General features: G+C 42.7%; 1 protein-coding gene across 2 annotated transcripts in view; it reads left to right on the forward strand.

Annotated features, from left to right (window-relative positions):
* LOC121279245 (frizzled-6-like) overlaps positions 1-9,738 on the forward strand; it is a 55,686-nt gene extending 45,948 nt beyond the window's left edge. The window contains exon 8 of one of the 2 annotated variants that reach the window (XR_005943343.1): positions 9,624-9,738. The gene's annotated coding sequence lies outside the window, so the exon portion shown is untranslated. Of the gene's footprint in view, positions 1-5,910; positions 7,088-9,623 lie in introns of those variants that run through there. The other variant, XR_005943344.1, reaches the window with a different exon arrangement.
* Positions 9,739-10,349: the final 611 nt, after the last annotated feature.

Genomic DNA, 10,349 nt, shown 5'->3' on the forward strand with positions numbered 1-10,349 from the left:
AATGGTACCAGGAATGAGGAACTTCAGTTACGTGTAAACACTAAAGAAACTAGAAATTGTTCTCAAAGCAGAAAGGGTTAAGGGAAGATTTGATAAAATTGTTTTTAAGAGAGGAAATAAGGTAAAGTAAAAAATGCCATCTGTTTCCATTGACAAAAGGTTTGGTAACCGGAGGGCATAAGTTTAAGGTAATTGACAAAAGAACCAAAGGTGACATGAGGAAGAAAAATTGTAGATCTAGAATGCACTGTCAGAAAGGTGGTGGAAGCAGACTCGATAATAACTTTCTAAAGGGAAATGGATAAATGCTTGATGCAGAAAACATATGGGGCTATGGGATAAGAGCAGGGAGATTGGGATTTATTTTGTATATTTTCGCATTAAGAAAGATTTTATCAGGAATTCATATGTCTTAATTGCACTGGCAGAATATCTGTGCAACTTGCAGAGTTTTAACTCCTGATCTCCTGAATCACAGTAAGTATTTGACTCCAATAAGCATGTTCACCCGGGAAAAAGATTTTCAGAGTCTGCTTTGCTCTGTATGCCTAGGCATCAATTGCCCTGCTGCCCCGCTGCCTTTTCAATTTGCAGGGCAGCTAAAAGGATTTTGTGGCTCAGAGTTTCCTCCTTCCTTTCTGCCTCCCCCCTCTCTCTGTTTATAAGCAAAACTTTTAATCATTTGTGTTCTTTCATATTGTTTAAGTTCCAAGATATTTATTGCACCTACTTTGAGATTTTTGGACCAGAGCACGGTGAGCAAGGCAGTTTTTGGGTTTCATCTTGGGCTCTGTTATCCCAGAAACTTATTGGTTTTGTTTAGTTTTGTATTCCTTAACTAGTTCCTTTTATATCCTGATTCACTAACTGATGCCATTTTTTTTTTTGCTAGCATTGTTTTTTCTGACGTGTAATGACATCCCCTATGCATCACAGTCCTATCAGATGTCATAAAACTCTGGCCTTTATCCAATACCACTGTTCTACAGAAGACTTACTTGTTGGAACTGAAGGAGGTTGGTCAGCATTTAGTGGGTTCCAAGATTTCCCCAAAAACTCAAATTGGTTGCCATTCCTATCCAGAGTTCTCCCATGGTTACATAGTATTTACAGGATTGAAATAGGACATTTAGCCCAACAAGTCCATACCTGTGCTTATGCTCCAGACAGACTGTTAATGGTTAGGTCATTATGTTGTTAAAGATATAGAGATGATGTGCATTCTTTGATTAAGGGCTAAGAATGATGTATAAGCTGTGGCTCAGACAATTAGCACACTTGCCTTCTGAGTCAGAAGGTTGTGGGTTCAAATCCCACTCCAGGAACAAACACGTATAAAGAAAAATGGCTGGAACACTGGGTTAGTGGTTAGGAGGCAGAGATTTCTAGTGCTGCTTCCTGTGAATAAACCTCCTGTCTTGTTTCATGCTTCACCATCTGGCTTGGATCATTTAATACGAGCCTTCTCCCACTCTCCTTCATCTGACCCCATCAACATTTCCTTCTGTAAATTTCTCCCTCGTGTTTATATGGTTTCCCCTCCAATGTTAGTTATCTCAGCTGTTCCTTGTGGTAGCAAATTGCACATTTTAACCACTCTCTGGTTAAAAAGATTCTCCTGAATTCCCTGCTGGATTTATTAGTGACTATCTTATATTTATGGCTTGTAGTTGTGATCTCACCCGCAAGTGGAAACATTGGGAGGAACTTTTCCCCCCGTTTGGGGTGGGGGGGTGGGGGAAGTGCAGGAGCTGGCGCAGGCAGACGCACCTCTGATCAGCGCCCCCAATTGGAGGCGCGCTGTCATTTTAAGTGGGTGGGCCAGTTAAGGCCCACCCAGCACAACATCCACCAGGAAGCGCTATGCGCTCCCTATGTGGGCAGAGGAGGTGGGGAGATTCCCTGAGCCAGGAGTGTGCTCTTTCGCACATGTGCGCGAAAGAGCGCACTCATCTCCCTGAGGCTAAGTGCTGCCTCAGGGAGATCGGTGCCAAATTTTAAAATGGTGACGGTGTAAAAATAAAATTTCCTAGATATGTCCCCTCATGTGACTGTCACATGAGTTGGGACATGTCCATCAATTTAAAGCATACATTTATTAAAATTTTAAAAACCCTCATGAAACCTCATCCTGCCCGTGGATGAGGTTTCATGCTTTTTCTGAAGCCCACCAAGGCTCCCGGCCTGCCCGCCAACCTTAAGGTTGAATGGGCAGGTCCATTAATTATCTCAATTACTTTTTAAATGGCCTCAATAGGCCATTGACAGGTCGTCGGGTGCACAGCTGATTCGACTGCACCCCCATCAACCTGAAAATTGAAATGACGCGGGAGTTCCGCCTGACATCATCCCCTGTCGGCAAGCGCCCCCCCCCCGCCAACCTAAAGATCCTGGTCATTATCTCTTTGCCTACCTTATCGAACCTTTTCATGATCTTAAAGATGTCTATCGGGTAACCCCTCATTCTTTTGTTTTAATGAGAGCCCAGCCTGTTCAATTTTTTTATTCATTGACAGGATGTGGGTGTCACTGGTTAGGCCAGCATTTATTGCCCATCCCTAATTGCCCTTGAGAAGGTGATAGTGAGCTACCTCCTTGGACTTCTGCAGCCCATGTGGTGTAGCTACACCCACAGTGCTGTTCGGGAGGGTGTTCCAAGATTTTGATCCAGCGACAGTGAGGGAACGGTGATATAGTTCCAAGTCAGGGTGGTGTGTGGCTTGGAGGGGAACTTGCAGCAGGTGTTCCCATGTATTTGCTGCCCTTGTCCTCATAGGTGGTAGAGGTTGGGGGTTTGAAAAATGCTGATAAAGAAGCCTTGATGAGTTGCTGTACTGCACCTTTTAGATGGTACGCACTGCTGCCACTGCGTCATGAGTGCATGTTGAAAGCAGTGCCTGGAGTGCCAATCAAGTGGGCTTCTTTGTCCTAGATGGTGTTGGGTTTCTTGAGTGTTGTTGGAGCTGCACTCATCCAGGCAAGTAGAGAGTATTCCACTGCACCCCTGACTTGTGTCTTGTAGATGGCAAACAGGCTTTGGAAATTCAGGAGGTGAGTTACCCTACATAGAATTCCCAGCCTCTGACCTGCTCTTGTAATCACAGTATTTATATGGCTGGTCCTGTTCAGTTTCTGGTCAATGGTAACACCCATTGTTGTTAGGGATTCAGTGACGATAACACCATTGAATGTCAAGGGGGGATGGTTAGATTCTCTTGTTGGAGATGGCACATGCCTGGCACTTGTGGCTTGTATGTTACTTGTCACCCCAAGCCTGGATATTGTCCAGGTCTTGCTGCATTTGGACATGGACTGCTTCAATATCTGAGCAATCGTGAATGGGGCTGAACATTGTGCAATCATCAGGAAACGTCCCCACTTACAGACCTCATGATGGAAGGAAGGTCATTGATGAAGCAGTTGAAGAAGGAACTCCTGCAGCAATGTCCTGGAACTGAGATGATTGACTTCTAACAATCATAACCACCTTCCTTTGTGCTAGGTGTGACTCCAACCAGTGGAGAATTTTCTCCCTGATTCCCATTGACTCCAGTTTTGCTGGGACCCCTTGATGGCACAATCGGTCAAATGCTGCATTAATGTCAAGGGCAGTTACTCTCACCTCACCTCTGGAGTTCAGCTCTTTTGTCCATTTTTGGACTAAGGCTGGAATGAGGTCAGGAGCTGAGTGGCCCTGGCAGAACCCAAATTGAGCGTCAGTGAGCAGGTTATTGTGAAAAGTTAAGTGACAGAAAGTGCCATTTGATAGCACTATAGATGACACTTTCCATCACTATACTGATGAACGAGAGTAGACTGATGGGGCTGTAATTGGCTGGGTTGGATTTGTCCTGCCTTTTGTGGACAGGACATACCTGGGCAGTTTGCCACACTCCTGCCGGTGTTGTAGTTCTACTGGAACAGCTTGGCTAAAGGTGCGGCTAGTTCTGGCACCAGTCATCAGTACTATTGCTGGAATGTTGTCAGGGCTCATAGCCTTTGCAGTATCCAGAGGCATTTAAGAGCCAGGTAAGGACAGCAGATTTCCTTCCCGAAAGGGCATTAGGGAACCAGATGGGTTTTTACAGCAATTGACAATGGTTTCATGGTCATTATTAGTCTTTTAATTCCAGATTTTTATTGAATTCTACCTATCTGCCATGGCGAGATTCGAACATTACCCTGGGTCTCTGGATTGCTAGTCCAGCGACAATACCACTATACCAACACCTCCCCTTGTACCTTTAAATCATTTTTAAAATTTGGAAATCTTAGACCACAAAAATGTTTAACATAACATCTCTGAACTTTAATTGTACCCCTCTAGAAATGAGCCACATTTTTTTTGAATGACTCATATTTTAATTTCCTTTGCTCGGATTTTAGAATGCCTTGTTGTTTTCTTTTGATTTCGTGCCATCTCTTTGTGGAACGGAGGGACTGGGAGATCAAAAGTAATTTTGCATAAGTGCTTTATCAAGAAATGCAAGTAGAACTAATGCAGGATGGCGTAGCTATGCTACTTGGTTGATGCTGATTTATTTTTTACTTCTGCTGTTTATTGGGGTATCAGAAAATCAAAATCTGAAACCATGCCTGGCATTGCCAACCTATGAAACACTGAATTTCTGAAAACGCAGTTTTTCTTTCAACTCATACCACTTTTATGACCACTTCAGTTCCTGTTTGCTGCTTTAAAATGGTGGTATTGGAGGGGAGGTAGTTGTGAAGCCTTAAGGATATCTGATGAGGAAAAAGTTGGGGTGGGAAAAAAAGCTTCTGGTACACTAGCAGATATTCTGAGATTGGAACCAGTGTGAGTTTTACTGGGGATTGATTCACACCCACTCTGAACAAATCTTTTGCTTATTTACTACAACCATTACCACTACTTGTGCCTTTTTACCGTGAAATATTTTCAGTTAAGTTCTTCCACCCCTCACCTTATCTCAGACCTTCCCTTTTGTTCTTCCTTCCCTTCCTCTTGCTCCAAACCTATTAAGTTGCACTGGAGGTGGTTCAGAGGAGATTTACTAGATTGATACCTGGAATGAATGGGTTGTCTTACAAGGAAAGGTTGGACAGACTGGGCTTGTTACCACTGGAGTTTAGAAGATTGAGGGGTAATTTGATCGAAGTATACAAGATCCTGAATGGCCTTGACAAGGTGGATGTCAAAAGGATGTTTCCTCTTGTAGGTGATAATTAGGTAGTAGTATATCATCCTGCAGCAGTTCTACTTGAATTTCTTGCTAAAGTGCTTCTGCAAAATTACTTTTGATCTCCCAGTCCCTCCATTTCACAAAGAGATGGTGGAAATTAAAAGAAAAAAAAATGCGACATTCTAAAATCCAAAGAGCAGAGCAAGTTAAAACAAGAGCAAATCTACAATTAAACCAGATCATGAAAGTACATTGCGAGGGCCCCCAACCAAGGGAGGTCAAAATCCAAAGAAACCCTCAAAGCAGCAAGATGCTGCACTTAACAACTCACCCATGGGAAAATTAGGGGTCGCCCTTTTAGGAGAGATGAGGAGAAATTTTTTTCTGAGGGTTGTGCGACTTTGGAACTCTCCGCCTCAGAAGGCGGTGGGGGCGGGGTCATTGACTAATTTTAAGGTAGAGGTAGATTCTTGTTAGGCAAGAGAATCAAAGGTTATCGGGGGTAGATTGCAATGTGGAAATTGAAACACAAGATCATGATCTTGTTCTTATTGAACATGATCTTATTGAATGGTGGAGCAGGCTTGAGTGGCCGAATGGTCTACTGTTCCTATTTCTTATGTTCTTGTGTTTCCATTTTCCTTCAGTTCTGAAGAAATTTCCTTGATCTGAAATTTTAACTGTTTCTCTCTCCATGGATACTGCCAGATTTGCTGAGTGTTTCCAGAATTTTCTGTTTTTATTCCAGATTTCCAGCATTCGCAGCATTTTGGGCTTTTGTTACCGGAGATCTACCTGAAATATTCCCTGAGCCGCAAGTCCTCATTGTTGCCACTGGGTGGCCAAAGTAGGAACGTGGTCCTAATTTTTTACCACATGCATCTGTGGAGCATTTTAAAATAACCAAAAATGTAGATTTCTTGGAGTTCTGTGCTGCTTTGAACCAAATTAAACCAATGTCATTTTCCACTGGTTTTTACCTACAAGGTAATAAGGTGTTACATGTTAAGAGTGTGAGATAAGCAAAACGTACAGTATGACTGCAATCAGATTGCACTCCTTGTACAGAATGGGAACAAGACAGAAACATAATTGAGTATCTGTAATGTAGAGTGGGTATTGATTAACTAGACACTGGCTACAGTTTTAGGGGAATGTTTATAAGTCAGCAGTATTGATTACAGTGTTAAATGCAGATCACCGCAAGTGCTGGCAACAGTGTGTACTGAGTGAGCTAAACAACCTATTCTTCAAGTTCAGCATATTTCTTTGAAATAGCTTACAACAAATTTCACATTTAGTAATTTGTATGAAATTTGGTCTTTACATTTTTAAATAAGCACGTTAAGTATGTCCTGAAATGAGTTTTACTCTAATATTTATTAGTGTGAGATGACCAAAACCACCTCTTGGGACAATTTCAATGTGCAATCATTGTTCAGTTATTTACTCTCAGTATAACTGCAAGTCTGCTTAAATAGTGGAAAGTTACTGGAATGGATAGTCATATGTATTTAGAATTTAATTACTGAATGTGCATAATTAAGTGGATAGACTAGAGAACAGTAAACACCAAGATTCTTCCTTTCAAATTTACCTCTGAAAGGTGTAGCTAAATAATACAAAAAGTGACTGGACAATGGGATGTTCCTAATTTCTTATTTATAGTTTTCTTCAAGTGTATTTGAATTTTGCTGCTATTTTGTGTGTACCATTTAAAACATGTTTTCTTGATGGTGGTGGCCTGTGCTTCATCTGCTTTTGCACAAGTTTGCATTTCTGTTCACCACAGTAATCTGGCTACTATTGATGTGCTTTTTCATTATAATAATGTACTTAATGTGTCAAATTATTTTATAAAAGTTGCTGCAAATTGAAAAAAAGCAAAAAATTATGCATCTATCTAATAAACGTAGTTGCAGTAATGTATGTTTAAGTGTGCACCAGTCAGTTGTTTTGTGTAAGGCTAACCTGTACTCGTACCTCTGTTATGAAAACACTGGAAAACTTGCAAACCACAGTGGGCATATCTGACCCCTAAACTTTGCTGACTTTTTATTAGAGTGAAAACAACAGGTCAATCAGCATCTGTGCAGAGATCAAACAGGTTATCATTTCTGGTGTAACCCTTCATTGGAACTGGAAAAAGAGAATTAGGCAAATATTTAAGTAAAACTGGAATTAAATGGAAGGGGAAGAAACACACAAAAAATAGTTCTGATCATCTTTAAAGAAAAAACAGGAAATGGGTGAATAGCTGAAATGATCTTTACCACAGATGATTGAAAGAAGCATAAAATAATGAGTAGAACAAAGAACATGTGACTAACTAAGCTAGTAAATAAGTCTAAAATTGAAATAGGAGAAGTTGCCAAAGCAAGATGGGGCACGAAAGCCTGTGAGGTAGAAAAATAGGCTCTGTATCAAGGGCACAGACTCTTCTGGCAGCACATGATTTTACAAAAGTTCACCACCCAAAATACTAAGCCTATCACTTTTTCTGTCCCACCTCATTCCACATCAACTATATTCCTGCGATCAAGAGCTTGACATTCAAGTCGATTTTAAGGATTGGTGTGCTGAGTAGAGGGGCTTGTTTTTAGCAACCTTGCTTGAATTTTGAATATTCATCCTCAACTAAAATCATCAAGCACATTGGGTGGAATTTTCTGTGCCGCTGATGTCAGGCGTGCTCAGCAGCGTGAGCAGGCGAGAAGGCCATAAGTCGGAACCAGTTTGCGATCGTCCGCTCAGCTTGTCGATGGCAGGCCATATTTCCTGCCATTGGATGTCAGGAATCTCATTGTAACATATCTGCATATCATTATAAGGCCAGTTTGCCAGAATCATCCCCCCCTGCTGGATCAGCCGCCCAATTAGCCCAACGTGGTTCACAGCATATAAAAGGCGTGCACTTTGAGTGGAACTCTGTGGTGAGTGCACACTAACATTGCATGGCGTTCAAGGTTGAGATGTGTTGGGGTGGGGATCAAGGCTGCCCTGCGGTTGAGGCACATGGGGCAAGTTGGCAAGGGCTGCCCTGCGGTTGAAGGTAGTGTACAAGCATGTAGGGGGGTGTTATAACCCAGCTGTTGGCAAAGCTGATTTAAAATCCCAGAGGGGAAATTTTAAGCAACTGTCATAACCTATATTTTAAGTGGTATGTTTGAGATGCAGTTCTAAAGTCAGGAATCAGACCACTAGTTGTCGAGGTTTTATATTAAACTAAAATGAAACATTTTATTAAGTTACAATACATTAAACACATACACATGGCTACAAATTACTACTATTGTAACTTTTAACAAATTCCCAGACTAATCTCCACTAAGGCAACAGCAATCTATAGACTTTCAGCAGACACCAGGCAAAGCATTTTCACCTTACAAATTCAAAATGAGGTTCCTTTCACTTTGGTTCCTGTGGGGACAGTTGTAGGTTTACAACTGCTTTGATCTTACATTGCCTCTGCCCTGCAAACACAAAATTGTTGTCTGTTGTACTCGCACAGCTCGTTGAATGTAAATGCTCATTGTATCACCAGCCCCTTTGAACTCTACCTCTTCTAACAAAACCTCTTTCATTGTACCAATTTTTAGTAATATAAACATGCTTGGTCTCTGCTAGCTAGGGGCCAGACTTCACCCCACTTCTTGAATACTCTATTCAAAAAATTGCAAATGCACTCTACCTCTCTTACATCTCAGAACTAGTATGCATTAAAGCACCCAGACTAGCTGGCTTTAATCCTTTAATTAAACTGGCTTAATAAGATACACACAGACTAACCCTCTATTGGAAATTATTTTTTTTTAAATAACGTCATATACATTAATAGTTTCATGACAGCTGGGGTGTAGGGAAGTGGCCACACATTAGGGAAACCTTGTATAAAGTGACTATTCCTCTGCAGCTGAGACAGTTCAGATGCAGCCACATTGACTTGCATGGATTTGGATCCCTAGCTTATCCGCCCACTCAAGCAACACAACGGCATGAAAATGCCATCAGAGTTTTTCATCCCTCAGGCACAGACTGCAAACTAATGAGCGTTTTAGTGGACTGCAGAACAGTTGGACAACTGGGCATGTTGTACAATCTCCTTGCTAAAGCTGGCTGTGGAGCACTCACTGGTGGAGGCGCTCAGAGTTCCTTGCAATGTCATCATCCCGTTCTGGACCAATTTCCCCCATGGTTCAAGCTAGCAGTGCAGGTTAGGAGAATGTCTGCATGTGAGCTGAGAGCAAAGCACTCAGTCCAATGGGCAAATCTGTTGCCAATCGGTCAGGTGGAGAGGATGGAGGTGGGTGGGGTTTTGGGCAGCCATGCAGTACACTAAACTCTGGCCATCTAAATGGTGGCCAGCACTCTCCAGGATGCTTTAAGGGGCCTTCAGACTTACCAAGAGAGGTTCTTAGAACACCCATGCTAACCCACTTGTATGTCTCATTCATCCTGCAGGCAGAGTACATCAGGAGCATGGAGTCTGCTGAACTAGCTGTACGCTTCATGGCATACAGAGAGAGAAGACAACAGAGAAGAGAACGACGGAGGCACCTGGCTGTGCAGAGGGAGGAAGAAGGGGCGGCTGGGGCTCCGCACACGGCTGAAGAGCCACAGCGAGCTGTCACTGATTGGCGCCTAGCTAGGCCCAGGGTCTCTGGATGCCGCCTTTCATTTTTGCAGATGACCCGAGAACCAGTGTCGCCAAAGACTGCGCATGTCTAGGCAACTGGTCTGTCACAACTGCCAGCTGCTGCAGGATTTGGTGCCATGTGACATAGAGGCATCCACTGCCAGGAGCTGTGAAAGTGACTGCGGTGCTCAATCTTTATGCCCATGCTCCTTTTCAGGGCTCCACAGGTGACCTCTGTGGGATATCACAAGCCTCCACCCACAAATGCATCCATGAGGTCACAGATGACATCTTCATGAAGACACACAACTTTGTGCATTTCACCAGGACAGCCAGCATGCAAAAGCAATTAGATTTGCCCAGATCTCCGGTTTCCCACAGGTGCAGGGTACAATTGATTGCATTCACATGATGCTCAGATCTCCGTGGCAACAAACAGTCAACTATGTCAACTGCAAAGGCTTCTATTTGCTGAATGTACTGCTGGTATGCGACTACCAGAAACAAATCCTGCAGTTCTGTGCACGATTTCCAGGGAGTGTCCACGACTC

This window comes from Carcharodon carcharias, chromosome 6 (genome assembly GCF_017639515.1).
Source record: "Carcharodon carcharias isolate sCarCar2 chromosome 6, sCarCar2.pri, whole genome shotgun sequence".
Classification (NCBI taxonomy): Eukaryota; Metazoa; Chordata; class Chondrichthyes; order Lamniformes; family Lamnidae; genus Carcharodon; species Carcharodon carcharias.